The sequence below is a fragment of the Crinia signifera genome, chromosome 4, assembly GCF_055691185.1.
Source record: "Crinia signifera chromosome 4, ASM5569118v1, whole genome shotgun sequence".
NCBI lineage: Eukaryota > Metazoa > Chordata > Amphibia > Anura > Myobatrachidae > Crinia > Crinia signifera.
The window spans coordinates 322,034,403-322,053,218 of NC_139220.1; the positions used below are offsets into that span (position 1 = coordinate 322,034,403).

The following is an 18,816-nucleotide window of genomic DNA, read 5'->3' on the forward strand; positions in this document are numbered from 1 at the left end:
CACCCTTGACTGATGAGTCTCCTGGGTGAGCCGTATGTTGGACAACAGAGCCTCCCTTGAACGATTCTTCAGAAGAAGACTGTCCAAGTAGGGGATGATGGTAACCCCCTGAGCCCTGAGGACCTCCATCATCACCGCCATCACCTTGGTGAAGACCCTGGGGGCCGATGAGAGACCGAACGGCAGGGCCTGGAACTGCCAGTGTTGGTCCTGTATAGAGAACCGGAGGAAGGCCTGGTGAGGAGGCCAGATAGGGATGTGCAGGTACACGTCCCTGATATCCAAAGTTACCAGGAACTCTCCCTGTTCCAGTCCCTGAATCACCGACTGCAGGGACTCCATCTTGAATTTGACCGTTTGTAGGAACGGATTCAAATCCTTTAGATTTAGAATCGGCCTTACCGAGCCGTCCGGCTTTGGTACAAGGAACAGACTGGAGTAGTATCCCTGAGTACGCTTATCCTTGGGTACTGGTATCACAACTCCTGTTGTCCGCAGCTTGTTGATTGCTGACAACAGAAGTTGCGCCTTGTCTCTTGAGACTGGGAGACCGGTGGCTCCTGGACAGCTGCCGAGGCACCTCTGCCTCGTCCTCTTGAACCTCTAGATGGAGCTCCGCCTCTGGAACGACCTCTGAATCTGGTCGTAGGCCGAAAGGACCGAAAGGAGGGGTCCTGCGTGTAGTCGGAGGAGCCGCTGAGGGAAGGAAGTGGGACTTCCCTCCCATTGCTTGGGAGATCCACTTGTCGAGCTCTGGTCCGAAAAGAACCTCCCCATTGAAAGCCAGGGCCTCCACCGCACGCTTGGACTCTGAGTCAGCGTGCCATTGGCGTAACCAGAGAGCTCTGCGAGCTGAGATGGATAAGGGCGAAACCTTGGCTGCAACCATGCAGACTTCAGAAGAGGCTTCTATTAAATAATTGGATGCCTATTGGATCTGTTCAGCAAGCTGAACAATGGAGGCAGGGTCAGAGCCCTCACGAACCTCTGTTAGGATCTGAGAGGCCCATACCCCCATGGCCTTATTTACCCAGCATCCGACCTGGGCCGGACGCTGATTAATTCCAGCTGCAGAAAGGGTAACTTCCAACTTACGGTCAGAAGTATCCTTAAGAGTGGTTGCACCCGACACCGGGAGAACAGTCTTTTTAGACAGTTGTGAGACTGATGAGTCCACTACTGGTGGTATCTCAATTCTCTTTCTACCCTCTGGTGGAAGAGGATAAGCAGCCAGAAACCTCTGAGATACCTGGAATTTTTTGTCAGGGTGATTCCAAGCCTGCAAAATATGTTCATCCAACTCCTCCGCTGGAGGGAAGGTGGGTGACTGCCTTTGTCTCTTCCCAAAGAAAGAGGGACGAGCACGAATGTCTGCGTCATCTGACACCTTGCAGGCAACCTTAACCATGTGTATAAGGTCCTCCAGGCCTTGAGTGGCTGGGGCCGGCTCTTGCATAAGCAACGCCTGAGCCTCAGGTTCCACATCATCATCATCATCATAATTATCTGGAAGGGTAAATTCGCCCTCCTCCAGATCAGGCATATCCTCATACTCCCCAGAATCCCCAGAGGGCTGTAATACCCTTTTCCTGAGTAAGGGAGGGGGATTTTGCCTAGAAGTTGAAGCAATGCCGCCCTCTGCTGGGGTCAAGGCTTTAGTTAAACTCTGCACAGCAGAAGCCAAGGAAGCCTGTTGAGTTCTGGAAGTCTCTCTGTCCTTTTGAGCTGCTGAGAGCTCGCAAGCTAAATGAGACATTACATCAGCTAATTGTGATGCCCAAACAGGGGTATGCACGGGGGACTCTGGAGCTGGGGGTAAAGCAGTGCATTTATCACATACAGAGTCTCCCTCCTTAGAAGGTGTAAATCTTACAGTACACTTCTTGCAAGTAACCCTCTTGGTGCTTCCCCCTGCCATGGTCAACAGAACACCCAGTAATCACCACACACTACCACACTGATCACAGATAGTAGGTATAGGATAGGCAGCAATATATACTGGAAGGGAGAGACAGTAAAAGTAAGAGCCGTCACAGAGCTTTGTACAGTGCTATGGCATATACCTAGGAGCGCTATAGCTCTAATTGAGAAACAGCCCAAACTGTCTCCACCTAGCTCTAATCCCCACTGTAACTCACAGACCGGGTAGAGCGTTCAGCAGGACGGTCACCAGGGGACAGGGATCGCCCAACTGCAGTCTCAGGATAGATCTGCAGCGCAATAGTGGAGCCTCCAGCAGCGTGTTCAACGGTGCCAAATGTCCAAGATGGCCGCCGTGACTTGCAGGAATGCTGGGGTATGCCAAGGCCTGCTGGGAAGTACCGCGCGGTAACTCCGCCCCCCGCCCGGCAGCTCCGTCACCCATAATGGCGCCAGGTTTAAAAAACCCTCTGCTGCACCGCCGTTTGTGTCCCTGACCTTCCTCTAACAGGAAGGCAGGGTAATACTCACAGTGCTGTGGCCATGCCGTCGGCGGTGGGGCTGGGGGAGGATCGGGTACACGCTTCGTGTGAGCGGCGCCCGTTACAGCTCCAGAGACGGTGGTCTGTCAGCCAGGGAGCCGGGCGCAAACCCTATAAGCAGCAGCCGGCTCCCTCCGGCAGGCTCCCACGTCGCAGGCAGATAGTAGCAGCAACTATCTGCCTGTCCTCAAAGGCAAAACTTGCTGCTTTATGCCCTAATTATCAAAAGCCCAGGAGATGAGCCAAATGTGACCTGCTCCCTTTTGGGCACGATCTAAGACTGCCTGGGAGGGGAAGTAGAAGGGGAGGAGTTGGTCACACTGATTAATTTTTTAAAGTGCCCAGGCTCCCTGTGGTCGCCTTCTATTCCCCAGTGTAACTCCAGTGACACCTAGTGGATGAAGGAGAAATGAAAAATAATAGTGTTGGTGGGTGGTAATGTGGGCTGCTGCTGACCTATAGATGTATTTAGGTACCCTGTATAGGATGCATCTATGTATTCATGTATTCACTAGTCTGGAATTCAATATAGAGTCCATTGGGATGTAGGGTTTTTACGTGAAGATCCAGTACGATTCTCTTTTATTGAGGAAATTAGTATGGTCCCACCCTCTCCAGTTCGGTTCTGGAGCTTCTATGGCCCTAAAAATTAAGCCTGCTGGATTAGAGTTGTGTACTTGTTTGAAATGTGCTGACACACTGTGCGCCTCGAACCCTCTTTTTATGTAGCGGATGTGTTCGTAGACCCTGGTTTTTAGAGGTCTGATTGTTCGACCCACGTATTCAAGACCGCAGGGACATTGTAGTAGATATATGACCCCCTTGGTGTCACAAGAAATTTGTTGTCTGTATTTGAACGTGTTATGAATGGTGAGGGAGGTCCAAGTGTTTGAGGCTTTTGTTGTGATACCCGTCATATTCTTACACCCTGTGCAACAACCACAGTAGAAATAAGGAATTTGGTACTTACCGATAATTCCCTTTCTCCGAGGCAGCAGGGGACACTGCAGTACTGACGTATGAGATAGAGTGGGTGCGTAGGAGGAGTCGGCACTTAAGTGAAAATTTCGTCTGTGGCTGGCTCCTCCCCCCTCTATCTCCCTCCAGACACCAGTCTTAAAAAACGTGACCGAGAGAGGAAGGGGACAGGCAAAGTAGAACCACAGACTGTAAACCAAGAATATTAGGTAAACCCTTCAACCAACAGACATGCATACATGAAACCAAACAATACTGATAAATAATTCAATTTGTCAAAATATAGAACTAGCAGGACCCCCAAACAATCATGGCAGGAACGGTACTGCTAAAAAATAACCAAAGCGCTGGGTGGGCGTGCAGTGTCCCCTGCTGCCTCGGAGAAAGGGAATTATCGGTAAGTACCAAATTCCTTATTTCTCCTACCGCAGCAGGGGACACTGCAGTACTGACGTATGAGATGATACCAAAGCCACTACACCCGGGAGGGCGAGCGCTGAGGATCCTGTAAGACAGCTCTGCCAAATGAAGAATCTTCTCTGGCAAACCTATCAAACTTGTAAAATCTAGCAAAGGTGTTGGAGCCTACCCACGTGGCGGCTCTACAAACCTGAGTCAGTGACACTCCCCTGGCAGCCGCCCAGGAAGTACTGACCGATCTGGTAGAATGGGCAGAAACATTTGGAGGAACCTGAATGCAGGCTTTTGCATACGCCTCCTTAATAGTAAGGCACAACCACCTGGCCAGAGTCTGCTTCGACGCTGGCCAACCCTTCTTTTCTGCCCCAAACAAAACAAATAAAGAATCCGTCTTCCGAAAAGAAGCAGTCCTATCCACATAGATGTGTAAAGCTCTTACAACATCCAAACTTTCAGACGACCCAGACAAGGCCGGAACCACGATCGGCTGGTTCACGTGAAAGGAAGAGACTACCTTGGGAAGGAATTTAGAATTAGTCCTTAGCTCTGCACGGTCTCTGTGAAAAACCAAAAACGGAGGACGGCAAAGCAGAGCCCCCAGCTCTGACACTCTTCTGGCTGACGCCAAAGCCAAGAGCATCAGAGTCTTCCATGTTAACCATTTCAAGTCCACTGAATCCAGAGGTTCAAAAGACTCAGATTTGAGAAACTCCAACAGGAGCCCCAAATCCCAAGGCTCAGTCGGAGGAACATACGGAGACTGCAACCGTAAAGCTCCCTTCAAAAAGGTCTGCACCTCCGAAATGAGTGCCAATTTTCTGTTGAAAAATACAGACAAGGCGGAAATTTGGACCTTTTTAAATTCAATGATTTTTATTGAAATTTTACAGTGTATAACAAGTTCCCGTTACAGACAAAGGACATTATAGACACAGACAGTAGGTTCCTCGAGTCATAAGGCAATGGCCTGGAATATGCATATAGCAAGGTGGGGGAAGGGCAGTGACAATGATTCAAATCAGTATACAGTCGGTATCAGGTACCTATCAGTAAAACAAGGGTATTGTATACGAACATAGCAATTTAAGACATTTCAATGCAGGATGTAATAATTACTAGTGCCCAAAGGCGCCATTTGGGCACCAAACAAATAAAAAATGTCACATTGCAGAATGGCAGAGTTCGAACATTGCCTATGTATAAGATCGCCAAGACACCATCATCCCAGTCCAGGGTAGGATATGGTGTCGGAGTGGAGTGTACAGTTCAGTAACATATGTCTGGTCTATCCGGAGAAACAGAGAATATAACTAAATAAACCCACCCAAACGACCCAAAGCAAACCTCCCTTATAACCCCCCACCCTGTACTACCCAGCCCCAACCTAGGTGTACCTGGATCCCTTAACCGCGCCCCCCCCCCCTAACTAACTGTAATAACTATGCTAACTAACCCCCCCCCCCTCCCCTCCCTTCCCCACCCACCCCTAGTAACCGGATATTAAACGGATATTTAACCGGGACATAAGAGCCAAGTATTATAACTAGTACAAGTCTAGCTTTTGCAAATATAAGTGGCTCCCAATAAATTAGTTCAACATCAGGATATGGCGACTGGTTATAAAGAGAAAGCCTATATGACACTTTAAATAAGTATTCAGCAGGATCATGTAAATATAACATACTGGCATCTCTTGCATCGGATCTAATATAAAAAGAATAGTGACGGATAGCAAAAATATAGAACATCAGAAGAGAGCTTATATAATAGTAAACCGTAGGAATGGTTAGCAGAAGAGCTAATATAAATGGATACTAACAGGGTCCACATTACAGTTTATTGGGATTCATTAGTCTGGCCAGTTTTTAGTTATAGCCATGCGGGTTTAATCGGGCCAGTTCTTCAGAGCCAGGAATAATCTGAAGATAGCATACAGTAGGAGAAAAAGTAACCACGTGCAGACCGTGGTAGGATCAAAACACTCAGAAAACATAGTCCAGGACTTCAAAAGATCTCTCAGAGGTAGCAGGTGCAAGATCGGATTCGACTGCGCATCATCAGGTTTTAGAAGGGTGAAGTATGGTGCAGGGTCAAATCCAGAGAGAACCGACAGACAATGTTCCCCTAGGTCTTGGAGGGTCACAGGGTCTGTGTGTATTATTATTACAGAGCGATGAAGGGGCGGATAAACATCCACACAAGCTGATCCCATCATGTAATCCATCGCTTGATACTTGAAAGCTGCATCAGAATAACCCTGAGGTACAGAGTCCGTGGTCATAGGGCTTTCCCCCTGAGCATATAAAGCCTCATTCTCACCAAGGAGAGCAACAGGGGTGATATCCTGGGTTGGAATATCAGGGAGCCCAAGAGGAGGATTCTTGTGGGCTGGTGGATTACCCACAGCGTAGTCATGCAGTGCAGACAGCTCCCAACACAACCTGTCAGTAGTGTCATTTATGGCCCGCAGTATGCAGTATAGAGGGCTCACCATTTTAGCAGCTGGGGTAGAAGGATCAGACCACTTGCCTTATTAGAAGGACCTTCGTGCAGATTTGCTGGTTCAGTAAGCTGTGAGCGCCCGTGGATCCCAGCATATATAGATGTCGCACCGCAAAGGCACCCAAGGCCAGGCACCAGACAAACAGGGCCGCACCCACGTTCCCGGCCGGCCAAGCAGCGCGCCTCCGCAGAAGCGACTCCCGCTCACCGCCGTCAATCCACCGGGGGGTCGCCGGCCACCGCCCTCCGCCCGATCACCAGGCCAGGCACCTGCGCGGCTAAAGTAAGAGAGCACGCTCCAGGAACACCGGAGCCGCTGGGGGATCCAAAATGGCGCCCGCACCAGGAAAGCAGATCACCCGATCTTCAGCAGGCCTGTGCGTTCACTCAGCTCTCCCTCCACTGCCCAAACAGGATCCCAGCCGCGTGGGTGTCTCAGCATCAGTTCCGGAGGCTTTGGGGGTATGTTTACGGGTGTCCAGGAGCACAGGGGAGGATATTTAAGAAGGATTTTGCCGGAGCTCTAACACCCTGCGTCCACTCGCGTTGCCGGCCAAGCCACGCCCCCCGGAAATTTGGACCTTAATAGAACCTAACCGAAGGCCCTTATCCAGCCCTGTTTGAAGAAATTCCAAAAGACGAGGTAGCTGAAAAACCGCTCTCTCCACCTTCTTCCTCTGACACCATGCCACATAAGATTTCCAAATCCGGTGATAATGCTTGGAAGTTACCTCCTTCCTAGCCCTGAGCATGGTGGGAATTACTGTCACTGGAACACCCCGCCTTTTTAACAGGTCGGCTTCAACAGCCACGCCGTCAAACGTAGCTGCGTCAAGCCTGGGTAGTCGAACGGTCCTTGCTGCAACAGATCCTCCCTGAGAGGAAGACGCCACGGAACATCGGCCTGAAGAAGCTTCAAGTCCGAATACCAAGCCCTTCTCGGCCAATCTGGGGCTATTAATATCGCTGAAGCTGACCCTCTTTTTATCCGTTTGAGTACCTGTGCTAACAAGGGAAACGGAGGAAAGATGTAGATGAGGTCGAAATTCCACTGAATCGAGAATGCATCCACTGCCCAGGCTCCCGGATCTCTCGATCTGGCACAGTAAAGAGGAAGTAGGTGATTCAGTCTGGACGCCATCATGTCGATCTGAGGCGTCCCCCAGCGCTGCGTGATGAGATGGAAAACCTCCGGATTTAGGGTCCATTCTCCTGGATGGAAATCCTGGCGACTTAGGTAATCCGCCTGCCAGTTCTCCACTCCCGGCAGGAAGACTGCTTTTAGATTTGACGCATAAGTTTCTGACCATTGCAAAATTGGACGAACCTCCTTCATTGCTGCCCTGCTCTTCGTCCCGCCCTGACGGTTTATATAAGCAACCGCAGTCGCATTGTCGGACTGGATCATTATTGGCAGACCCTTGAGCAGGTCCTGGGCCTGGAGAAGTGCCAACCTGATGGCCCTGAGCTCCAAAATGTTGATCGATAACTTGGCCTCCTGGACAGACCAACGGCCCTGAAAGGTATAACCTTGGGTCACAGCTCCCCAACCTCTCAGGCTGGCATCCGTCGTCAGAATAGTCCAAATGCATGGTCTGAAACTTCGGCCCTTCAAAAGATGAGAAGTTGACAGCCACCAGTTCAGAGACAGACGCGCTTCCCTTGAAAGAAAGATTCTTTTGTGGATCTCCAAGTGGGATCCCGACCACTGGGACAGAAGATTTTCTTGAAAGGTCCTTGTGTGAAAACGACCATATGGTAGAGCCTCGAAAGAGGCTACCATCATTCCCAGTAAACGCGTGCAAGTGTGCGCTGACACCCTTCGTAAAGACAAAACGAGTCTCACCATCTTTTGAATTGCCCGCACCTTGTCCAAAGGAAGCGAGACAGTCTCGTTTTCTGTATCCAAAATGAGTCCCAGGAACTTTAATTTCCTTGACGGTGTAAGATGAGACTTTTTGAGATTTAGAATCCAACCATGGTCTACCAAGAATTTGCAAGCTACCATGGCGTGCTCCACCAGCTTCTCCCGACTTGGCGCTTTGATTAGCAAATCGTCCAAATACGGAATAATTGTTATTCCTTGGAGCCTGAGAGCTGCAATCATACCCGCCATGATCTTTGTAAAGACTCTGGGAGCCGAAGACAGGCCAAAAGGAAGAGCCTGAAACTGGTAATGGCAATCGTCTATTGCAAACCTCAGAAAACACTGATGGGGTTCCCAAATTGGCACGTGCAGGTAAGCATCCTTGATGTCTAACGACATCAAGAATTCTCCCTTTTCTAGGGACGCCACCACGGACCGAATGGACTCCATCTTGAACCGCTGATAACAGACATGGAGGTTTAAATCCTTTAAATTTAGGATAGGCCGCACCGAGCCGTCCGGCTTGGGCACCACAAAGACGCTGGAATAGAAACCTCTGCCCTGCTGTGAGGGCGGGACTAAAACCACTACTCTTGCGTCTAAAAGACCCTGGATGGATCCCCGCAGAGCCTGACTTTCCTCCTCTTTCCTTGGCAGACCTATCCGAAAAAACCTTGAGGGGGGGGGTCGACGTGAATTGCAGCTTGTATCCCTGGGAAATGCTGTCCAGAACCCATGCATCCCTGCAGTGGGACCTCCAGATTTCTGCAAACTGCAACAGACGCGCGCCCACAATGGAATCCCCCACGTGGGCTGCGAGACCGTCATGCCACTGGTTTGTCAGTGGCCTTGGGATCTGGCCTGCGGGCAGTGGCGGGTGCCGCCGGGGCCACTCTGGCACCTCTTCCTCTACGGCCTCTGAAAGAAGAGAAGCCCCCTCTTGTCTTACCTCTGAAACCTGATGGACCACGAAAGGCCCGAAAGGAAGGCGCCACAAACTGGCGCTTAGGAGGCGGAGCTGCGGAAGGTAAAAATGCAGACTTACCCCCCGTAGCCTGTCCAGTTCCGCACCAAACAACACATCACCTGAAAAAGGCAGAGCCTCGACTGCCTTTTTAATTTCAGCCTCAGCCTGCCACGGCCGCAACCAAACGGCCCTCCTGGCCACAACCGCTGAAGCCGAAACTTTAGCTCCAAGAGACGCCACGTCTGCAGACGCTTCCCCTATATACGTGGAAGCATCCCTGATAAACTCAGCCAAGGACAATAAATCCTCCTTAGGACTGTCCTGCTCCAAACCGGACACCAGCTGAGAAGCCCATACCTCCATGGCCCGAGCCACCCAGGCAGAGGCCAGCGCTGGTCTCAACAAAACCCCCGCTGTGGAGAAAATAGTTTTTAAGGTAGTATCTAACCGCCGATCTGGCGCCTCCTTCAAGCCGACCGCCCCCGGCACTGGAAGAGTCGACTTCTTTGAAAGCCTGGAAAGAGACACATCTGGCGAAGGCGGAGCCTCCCATTTTTCCCTGGATTCAGGGGAGAAGGGATAGAGAGATTTAATGCGAGAAGAAATTTGAAATTTCTTATCCGGAACTTTCCATATATCTAACAGCGGGTTATCCAGCTCAGCCGAGTCTGGAAAATACACTGGCGTCTTCTGTACCCGACCAAATATAGAAATCTGAGGCGGGGCCCGAGTCTCTTCTAGATTTAAAGTAGACCTAACGGCCCTGATAAGGCCATCCACTCCCTGAGCGTCCTCTTCATCCAAAAACTCCTGAGGAGATTCCTGAACCTGTGGCGTAACATACTCGCCATCCTCTAAATCCTCTAGCCCATCATCATCATCTGCCTGATGAGGGATAGCCAAGGACACCCCTGCCTTCCTCTTGGCAGCTAACTGTGAAGTCGGCATCCTCTGTGAAGTGCCAGCCAGCGACTGAGACAGAGAATCCACAGAAGAAATAAGAGTCCTGGCCCAAACAGGCTCTGCTGCAGCCATGCTAGAAAGCTGAGACTGCATCAACTCCCTGTCCTTCCTAGAGGCCACCAATTCAGCAGTAAGATTAGCTAACACACTGTGAATAGGATCCACAGCCGACTGAGAAGCCTGAGGGACAGCTGCAGCCTTTGATAAATCATAGCAGGGAGCACAGAGTGAAACACCCTTCATGTGCTGAGTATATTGTCCCTTGCAGCTCTTACAAGCATACAGCTTAACAGCTGCCTTGGAAGAAGTACCTTTCCCAGCCATAACTGTACAGGTGACCCAGTATATATAAAGACACACAGGCTCACCCACAGGCACACACACACACACACCAAAAAACACCCCTTAAAGACCAGTCTCCCCAAAGAGAAAGCCTAGAGTCTGGGTGTCAACAGGGAGAGAGGAGCCACAAACCCTCCCAATGCGTGTGTGTGTAAAAGAAACCTCCGCTACTTACAGTACCCCTGTAGAACGCAGAGGACAGCGCTGAAAAGAAGACTGCCGGAAAGTAAACCAGCCTGCAGACTTGTCAATAGCAGCAGTCACCTCTCCTAATGGCGTCCGCGCGGAAGAAGTACCTCCCACAAGCCACCTCTTCCCGCGCCCGCCGGAGACTGATGACGTCATCGTCGCGCCGACGCCACGACGATGCTGCCCGGCCAGCGCGCTCTCTCTGGCCGCCCCCTGTATGGTGCAACGCACCTTGCTCTGGATGAGGGGGAACACCGCCGTGGACCCGTAACGCTAGCCGCAAGCAGCTGCGGCGGGTCCCCGGAGCCGATGCTCCGGTGGCTGGGTACTGGAAGGTAGCTGCACGCAGTACCGACCAGACCCTCCAGAGCCTCCCACGAAGCAGGCACCCTGTTCAGGGATGCCTGTGTCACTAAAAACTTGCACAAAATAAACAAACACAAATAAAAACCTAGTCTCCTGAGGAGACCTTGCCGAGGATACCGACTCCTCCGGCACTTTTTTAAGACTGGTGTCTGGAGGGAGATAGAGGGGGGAGGAGCCAGCCACAGACGAAATTTTCACTTAAGTGCCGACTCCTCCTACGCACCCACTCTATCTCATACGTCAGTACTGCAGTGTCCCCTGCTGCGGTAGGAGAAAAACCCTTTACTGTCAGTCAATCTGGTTTGTGTGGTGTTTTGGGGTTTTAAATGGTTCTTAACAAGTTTATTCTTCAAATCTGGTGCCTTTCTGAAAATGAGTTTTGGTTTATCCTCTACATAGGTTTTAAGGTCTTTGTCCTGTTTTAGTATGTGCCAATGCTTTGTGAGTATTTTCTTTATTGTCTGTGAAAATTCATTGAATTGTGTGATGAAAGGGACTGATTCGGTATTTGATTGAACAATGGCAGTCGTCTTTTCCATCAGTGTGTCTGTCCTGTCCAATCTCGCCACGTCAGAGTAAGCTTTGTTAATGGTATCCTCATCATATTTTTTCTGTCTGAATTGTTCTATAAGTTCCATGGAATGTATTTCAAAATCTGACGGTCGTGAGCAGTTGCGTTTAATTATGCGGAATTGGCCCTAAGGGATATTTTGTAACCATGGTTTGTAATGTCCACTATTGTAAAGAATGTAGCTGTTTACATCGACATTTTTTTCTGTAGGTTTTTGTATATATTTTGTTGGAGTCTATGAAAATCTCAAGATCCAGGAATTGAACTGTTTGTTGACTGAAATTCGTGCTGAAGTGTAAGTTTCTGTCGTTTTTGTTGAGGTATTCTGTAAATTGAAGCAGTAAGGATTCTGTGCCCTTCCATATGAAAATACAGTCATCTATGTAACGCCGCCACAGGATCAAGTGAGGCGCCCAGTCATGCTCTCCCCAAATGTAGTCTTCTTCCCATTTACCCATAAACAAATTAGCATAACTGGGTGCCACCTTCGATCCCATGGCGGTCCCGGTTGTCTGCAAGTAAAATGTGTTATTGAACCAAGTGTAGTTATGATGGAGTATGTAGTCAATGGAGTCTATGATGAACTGTATCTGATCCTGTTGAAGACTATGAGCTTTTTCTAGAAAATGCTTCGTACTGTGAAGTCCCTGTTCATGTTTGATCACTGTATATAGGAAAGTCACGTCGCTGGTAGCCAACCAGAGGTCTTTGTCCCATTCTATTGTCTGTAGTGTATTGATTATTTGAGTGCTAACTCTGATATAGGATGGTAATGTTTTCACTATGTCTTGTAGATATGCGTCGGTATATTGCGAGAGGTTTGATGAAAGGGAATCAATGCCCGAGATGATGCGTCTACCAGGTGGGTTATGTAAGTCTTTATGAATATTTGGTAGATGGTAGAATACAGGAATTTTTGGATGTTGTTTCTGTAATAAGGAATATTCTGATTTGTTTAGGATGCCTCGCTGTAGTCCTTTCGTTAATAATTGGTAGAGTTCGCATTTGTAATTGTTTGTGGGGTCTCCTGGTAATGTCTGGTATGTCTCTTTATCTTCCGGAATTCTAATGGATTCCTTAATGTAGTTGGTTTTGTTTAAAACTACAATCCCCCCCCCCCCTTGTCTGCTGGTTTTATTACTATGTGTTGGTTGGTCTCTCTTTATTTGTCATATTACTACCGGTGTTTCTCTTTGTGTGCTTATCCAGCTGGTCTAGGATTCGGATGATTTAATTTGATGGCTTTTGAGATGTGAAGGATCGAATGTGGATTTCGGCTTGAGAGAGGTATGTGTGTATGGATCTGTGAATTCTATGTGATTGCGGCTTATTGGGTTTGACATGAAATATATCTTGAGGCAGAGTTTTCGTGTGAATGATTGCAGGTCACAGTAAATGCTGAATGGTTTTTTTGTTGGAGCGAATTTCAACCCTTTTGAGAGGACCTGTTGTTGTATATCGGTCTATTTGTGCAATCCGATATAATCTTCTGCCAGCATTTATCAACACCATTTCATCCATCATTGTTCATTTTATTTTAATTTAATTTGCATTTAATTTAATTTATCTGTATTTCCATTCGTATTATTTAATTGCCATCCCACTAGTATTCCCATGTCATCAACAGACATCCGTATTAGTTAGTATAGCCATAATCACATGCATAACTGTTCATTTACACATATTATAAATCAAGTTATGTACTGAGAACAGTGACCTACTCAAGAAACAACATTGTACCAGCCCGACCAATCAGGAGAAAAAAGGGCGGGACAGAATGGGATATAAACAGCTCCAATAACATCCACTGGCATCCTTGACAAAGGCCTGACATAGGCTGAAACGCGTTGGACACTCCCACAACACATGCGCCCATTGGCAAATCAGCAGCAGCACCGCAAGCAGCCGAGTGATCGGAGATCCGTTGCCGAGGACGCTCCCGGTGACGTCATCACACAGCGCACCGGGAGCGAACGAAGACAGCGTGGAAGCCCCGCCGGCGTCTCCTCCCTGCCAGCACAGGCTGCATATTTGGAACTGAAACCGGCACCCCCGGCCCCCGGACAGAGTGACTGCACCCCCTCAAGCAGTCTGCACCGGAAGATCCCGCGGCACCCCCGCTAGGGGAAGCGTCTCCGAGGGACCGAACCACGACGAGGGACCACACAGGACTGACTTAGACTGTGAGTGGCAGAGGTTTTTTGTGCACTGAGGGGGGTAGGGACACCAGCTCCCCTCAACACAAAACTCCTTATCGGTCCTATATTCCCCTCATTCATTGGCCTATATTGATCTCCATGCAACCTCCTTTCAATTTGTCTGTGTTAAATATGCATGCACTTTTTTACTTAATGTATTGTTGACCTCACCATTTGTGAATAAAACCCTTTAAAATCACATTTTTACATCAGCCATTTATACCCACAGCGCCACCCACTGAATCTAATCTGAACAGCCGATTACTGTTAGTTAGATGTTACTAATAAATCAATAAAGTATACACCTGTTTTTATGAATAAGCCTTAGTGAGATTTTGTGGATGAGGAGTTCGTCCTAATTAAACTGATTTTCTTTTTTCTCTTTACTCACACTGTATAATCCCAAATCAGGGGACAGCACCCTAACCAGTCAGGAAATATATTTGTATAAGATTCCTGTCAGGTGGGACTACATCCATCCACAGACAAAAAAAGAAAATTCCAAGTATATTTATGGTGCGGGTCTCCCAAATATCTCTCTCTCTAGAATATGAGGATATATTATTATTATTATTATTATTATAATTTTATTTATAAGGCGCCACAAGTGTTTCGCAGCGCCGTACAAAGGAACAATACAGGGAGACAAAACTTGGCATAACATTGAATAAATAACAAAAATACAGTACAAATAAAGAGCACCACAGATCAATACACATTACAGCTTAAATGTAAGTAGTGAGGACCCAATCAACATACAACTAGAGGCTTGAGGCCAATGATGGAGATGAGTATGAAGATGGTCACTGAGTGTTGGAGTAAAGGAGAGCTGTGAGTGAAATGTGAAGAGAAGTGGGCTTTGACAACAGGAGGGAAGAGGGCCCTACTCGGAGGAGTTTACAATCTAGTAGGAAGGGGAGACAGACAGATTACAAGAGGTGCAAGCGAGGGGGTGGTGGTTAGATAGCAGGATGTAAACAGGAAACAGGCAAGGGGTCGGAGAACCAGCTGGTTTATGCAGTGGAAGGGTACGCTTTGATGAATAGGTGAGTTTTCAGTGCCCGTTTGAAGCTTTGCAAGGTCGGGGAGAGTCTAATGGAGCGAGGGAGTGCGTTCCACTGAAGGGGTGCAGCACGGGCAAAGTCCTGTACTCTAGCATGGGAAGCAGTGATCAGGGTGGAGGAGAGACGACAGTCGTCAGCTGACCGTAGAGGGCGGGAGGGTGTATGAATGGAGATGAGGTTAGAGATATATGGAGCAATGGAATTAGAGATGGCCCTGTATGTGAGTGTGAGGTGTTTGAAGAGGATTCTGTAGGGGAATGGAAGCCAGTGCAGATTTTGTTGAAGGGGAGTAGCAGAGTTAGAGCGGCGGGAGAGGAAGATAAGCCTGGCTGCAGCATTGAGGACAGATTGGAGAGGAGCTAGTTGGGATTGAGCGAGGCCGGTGAGAAGAGCATTACAGTAGTCAAGCCGTGAGATGACTAATGAGTGGATGATCAGCAGGACAGTACCCAGTATACACACACTGGTGGCACAGAGCAGGGGGTACACACAGCACAGGAGTAGTGTATATGAGGATATAGCAGGACAGTACCCAGTATACACACTGGTGGCACAGAGCAGGGGGTACACACAGCACAGGGGGTAGTGTATATGAGGATATAGCAGGACAGTACCCAGTATACACACACTGGTGGCACAGAGTGGGGGGATACACACAGCACAGGGGTAGGGTATATGAGAATATAGCAGGACAGTATACACACACTGGTGGCACAGAGCAGGGGGATACACACAGCACATGGGGTAGTGTATATGAGGATATAGCAGGACAGTACCCAGTATACACACACTGGTGGCACAGAGTGGGGGGATACACACAGCACAGGGGTAGTGTATATGAGAATATAGCAGGACATTATACACACACTGGTGGCACAGAGCAGGGGGGGGGGGGGGTACACACAGCACAGGGGTAGTGTATATGAGGATATAGCAGGACAGTATACACACACTGGTGGCACAGAGCAGCGGGGGGTACACACAGCACAGGGGTAGTGTATATGAGGATATAGCAGGACAGTACACACACACACTGGTGGCACAGAGCAGGGGGTACACACAGCACAGGGGTACTATATATGAGGATATGGCGGGACATTACCCAGTATACACACACTGGTGGCACAGAGCAGGGGGTACACACAGCACAGGGGTAGTAGTGTATATGAGGATATAGCAGGACAGTACCCAGTATACACACAGCACAGGGGTATTATTGTGTATGAGGATATAACAGAACAGTATACACAAACTGGTGGCACTGAGCAGGGGGGTACACACAGCACAGGGGTAGCGTATATGAGGATATAGCAGGACAGTATACATACACTGGTGGCACAGAGCAGGGGGGGGTACACACAGCACAGAGGTAGTGTATATGAGGATATAGCAGGACAGTACCCAGTGTACAAACACTGGTGGCACAGAGCAGGGGGGTACACACAGCACAGGGGTAGTGTATATGAGGATATAGCAGGACAGTATACACACACTGGTGGCACAGAGCAGGGGGTACACACAGCACAGGGGTAGTGTATATGAGGATATAGCAGGACAGTATACACACACTGGTGGCACAGAGCAGGGGGGTACACACAGCACAGAGGTAGTGTATATGAGGATATAACAGGACAGTATACACACACTGGTGGCACAGAGCCGGGGGGGTACACACAGCACAGGGGTAGTGTATATGAGGATATAGCAGGACATTATACACACACTGGTGGCACAGAGCAGGGGGGGGGGGGGGTACACACAGCACAGGGGTAGTGTATATGAGGATATAGCAGGACAGTATACACACACTGGTGGCACAGAGCAGCGGGGGGTACACACAGCACAGGGGTAGTGTATATGAGGATATAGCAGGACAGTACACACACACACTGGTGGCACAGAGCAGGGGGTACACACAGCACAGGGGTACTATATATGAGGATATGGCGGGACATTACCCAGTATACACACACTGGTGGCACAGAGCAGGGGGTACACACAGCACAGGGGTAGTAGTGTATATGAGGATATAGCAGGACAGTACCCAGTATACACACAGCACAGGGGTATTATTGTGTATGAGGATATAACAGAACAGTATACACAAACTGGTGGCACTGAGCAGGGGGGTACACACAGCACAGGGGTAGCGTATATGAGGATATAGCAGGACAGTATACATACACTGGTGGCACAGAGCAGGGGGGGGTACACACAGCACAGAGGTAGTGTATATGAGGATATAGCAGGACAGTACCCAGTGTACAAACACTGGTGGCACAGAGCAGGGGGGTACACACAGCACAGGGGTAGTGTATATGAGGATATAGCAGGACAGTATACACACACTGGTGGCACAGAGCAGGGGGTACACACAGCACAGGGGTAGTGTATATGAGGATATAGCAGGACAGTATACACACACTGGTGGCACAGAGCAGGGGGGTACACACAGCACAGAGGTAGTGTATATGAGGATATAACAGGACAGTATACACACACTGGTGGCACAGAGCCGGGGGGGTACACACAGCACAGGGGTAGTGTATGAGGATATAGCAGGACAGTATACACACACTGGTGGCACAGAGCAGGGGGGTACACACAGCACAGGGGTAGTGTATATGAGGATATAGCAGGACAGTATACACACACTGGTGGCACAGAGCAGGGGGTACACACAGCACAGGGGTAGTGTATATGAGGATATAGCAGGACAGTATACACACACACACTGGTGGCACAGAGCAGGGGGTACACACAGCACAGGGGTAGTGTATATGAGGATATAGCAGGACAGTATACATACACTGGTGGCACAGAGCAGGGGGTACACACAGCACAGGGGTAGTGTATATGAGGATATAGCAGGACAGTATACACACACTGGTGGCACAGAGCAGGGGGTACACACAGCACAGGGGTAGTGTATATGAGGATATAGCAGGACAGTATACACACACTGGTGGCACAGAGCAGGGGGTACATTACACCGCAGCAGTAGCCGCACATTCCCCCCTCCCAGCACACACTACGCTCTCCCCAGATGAGGACCAGGGGCCCCGCACACACAATAGCACTCACCTCACGTACCTCAGAGATTCCCGCTCTCCCGAATCCTTATTTGCCCGTGCTCGACAGACGACAGTAAGGAGCAGGGGGCGCGCTCGGCAGTCAGGGCAGGGGGCGTGTCAGTGCGCCCACTACTCTCCTCCCTCTACCACGTCCTCCCGCCCGGTCTCCTCCTCTTTCTCACTGATTTCCTGATGCTCCCTCGTGCTCACAATCTTCTCCCTCTTCCAGTGGATTCCCGCCCACCATCCTCCTCGGCTCTTGTCTCCCCGCCCACAGTCTCCTCCCTCCTGCTGTGTGTACCCGCCCCCACTATCCCCGGCTCTTGTCTCCCCGCCCAGTCTCCTCCCCGTGCGCGGCTCCTGTCTGGCCGGACGTGCGCAGCGCGGTCACAGGAGGAGACCGGAGTGCTGAGCGCGGGAATCTGCGTGTGCGGGGTCTCTGGTCATCAGCTGTGTGTGCGTGGGAGGAATGTGCGGCTCCTGCTGTGTAATAGTCTACTCCCTTTCCTAGCACCAGTGTGTGTTATATATACTGTCCCTACACTATCCTAGTGTATACTACCTCTGTACTGGTGTACCCCATGTTACATGCCACCCCTGCTCTGGTGTACCCCATGTTACATGCCACCCCTGCTCTGGTGTACCCCATGTTATGTGCCACCCCTGCTCTGGTGTACCCCATGTTACATACCACCCCTGCTGTGGTGTACCCCATGTTATGTGTCACCATTGTGTTTGTGTATACTATATATAAATGTGTGTGCCATTATATAATATTCCCCTGCGCTGGTGGAAACCCGATGTCACCCCATTACCCTGTGTGACGCTGTGTACGTAACCCCATTACCCTGTG

At 49.5% G+C, this 18,816-nt stretch overlaps 1 protein-coding gene across 2 annotated transcripts in view; it reads right to left on the reverse strand.

Annotated features, from left to right (window-relative positions):
- LOC146075943 (uncharacterized) overlaps window positions 1–18,098 on the reverse strand; it is a 49,582-nt gene extending 31,484 nt beyond the window's left edge. The window contains exon 1 of one of the 2 annotated variants that reach the window (XM_083185646.1): window positions 17,974–18,098. The gene's annotated coding sequence lies outside the window, so the exon portion shown is untranslated. The remainder of the gene's footprint in view (window positions 1–17,973) is intronic. The other variant, XM_083185647.1, reaches the window with a different exon arrangement.
- Window positions 18,099–18,816: the final 718 nt, after the last annotated feature.